Source organism: Mustela putorius, unplaced genomic scaffold (assembly GCF_011764305.1).
Source record: "Mustela putorius furo isolate JIRA1106 unplaced genomic scaffold, ASM1176430v1.1 tig00000487_pilon_pilon_pilon, whole genome shotgun sequence".
In the NCBI taxonomy this organism is placed as follows: Eukaryota; Metazoa; Chordata; class Mammalia; order Carnivora; family Mustelidae; genus Mustela; species Mustela putorius.
Genome location: NW_025421399.1, coordinates 3,260,117 through 3,262,231, shown reverse-complemented (window position 1 = coordinate 3,262,231; position 2,115 = coordinate 3,260,117).

The following is a 2,115-nucleotide window of genomic DNA, read 5'->3' as shown; positions in this document are numbered from 1 at the left end:
CTGCCCCGCACTGCCGATTTTCCCCTAGCACCGTGGACTGAAGAAGGTTCCCAGACTTGGCTGATGCCATTGTTATACTTGGCCTCCTCCCACACGAGGCGTGGGTCCCTACTGCCCCAGAAGATTCAGCAGCCCTCCGACGTCTGAGGCCCCAGGAGGATTCCAGCTAGGCCCAGGGGTACCGTGTGGGAGGTGGGTAGAGGTTTGCTCACTCCATCTTCCTTCCCCCAAGCAATTGGACCAGCGTAGGCTTCAGCTCTCTCTTGCCACCGTTGGCAGACCTGCTGAGGTGCTGATCCCGCCCAGCAGCCTATTAAGGTCAGAACTGAACGTGACAGGTGCAACAAGGCTCTGGTGGCCATATTCAGTGCTCCCTTTCCCAGAGCTGCTCAGGCCTCAGAGACCAGCTCGTGAATGCATTGCACACCCCTCAGGGGCAAAGAAAGGCTCAGCTAGGAGGTGTCTGGCTGCAGGGTGGGGTCTGGGGCAGGAGGGGAAAGCAGAAGGCAGCTGCCTCCCCAGGTGTCTGGGACCTGGCTAGAGGAGGAAAAGGAGGAAAGGTACAACCCCTTACAGTGCTCTGCCACCCCCGTGAAAATGACTCTTCACGAATGCCTGTGACCTTCTGGACAGAGTGCTGGATATGTAACACCATCTGGGTGGAACAACTCTGATTCCAGGCCAAGAGGTCAAGGGATCTGATGCAGGTCACAGAGGCCGGCATTGGGCGGCTGAGCCTCTGAGCAGCTCTGGGATCACACTGGGGCTCAGCCTCCTTAATGGGACCTCCTGCGTGGTGTTTCTTTGATCAAGTTAGCTTCGTGATGCCTACGTCAAAAGACCTGATAAGTGGAGGGCAGTGAAAGCCCTTTGCAAACTGTAAAGTTCCAAAGAATTACTTTCTCTCCTGCTGAATTTGATGCAAAAACATGGGATGATAGCCAGACTGGTAGGTGTGCAAAAAAGGTGGGCCAGGCTTTCTGGTGCCCTGGTCCTGCCTCGCCTCCGACCTCCCCCCTCCCCCCTCCCCATCATGTCTCTCTCCTCTGGCCTCCCCTTCCCAGGCTTTGTGGCCCTAAACAGCCTTAGGAGGCCTACTGGGGGCGCCCGGCTGGCCCAGTCGGTGGCGTAAGCAGCAGCTGGTGAATTCAAGCCCCACACTGGGCTTAGAGCTTATTTAAAAAAAAAAAAAAAAAAAAAAGAGGAAGGAAAGAAAGAAAAAGAAAAACGAAGAATGAGGCCTGCTTTCCCCAGGACTTGACTTCACTGTTAGGCCACTCCTGGGGCTTGCAGAGCCCGGGAAACAGCGGGAGCCCCGCCACCGGGAGCCCAGCCCTGCGCCCAGGCGGGCGGGCCGCCTCCCTTCCGACCGGCAGGTGGCAGCACCCTCCCGGGGTTGGGGTCGGACCTCCGCGGCGGGCGCTCGCGGAGCGGTTCCTAACTTTACCCCGGTCGCGCTCCCGCCTCCGCTCCGGGACCGCGGCCGCCTCAGATCCCCAGCGCAGCGGCTGCGGCGGGAACGCGGACGCGCCGCCTGGCCCCGGGCGCTAATTAAAAAGCTGTGCTGCTCGCCGCGTCCTCTTTGCAGGAGCTGCGGGCCCCGCGTCCTCCGGGCGCCGCGGGGCGGAGGGATGTGTCCCCATCCCACCCCGCGAGGGTGACCAGCCCGGGACCCTGGCCTCCTATCCTTCAGCCGCGTGCTCAGGCCCCCGCGCTCCATTCCCGGACTCTAGGCCTTACCCACCCCGCGGAGCCTCAAAGACCCCTGCCACGGTGCGGGGAAAGGGGACAGGCGAGGCCCCTAAAACCGTCCCCATCCCCAGGCTCGGGCTGGCCCCAGGATAACTAGCAGAGCTTTTCGGTTTACAAAGCACATTCACGCAGTCATCTTGAGATCTGCCAGCTCGGTGAAGGAGTGAAGGAAGCAGAGCTAGAATTCATGGTTGAGCAAATTATGGTATCAAATTATGGTTGCGCACCCGGCCCAGGTAACCAACAGGCACAATCACCAAGCTTCTGGACTCCCACTACCTGCACTGCCTCGGTACTTGCACCTTGACTCTGTGCCTAGGAGTTAACTGCCAACTCATCTTCAGATGTCCCGTCTCTCCCTTT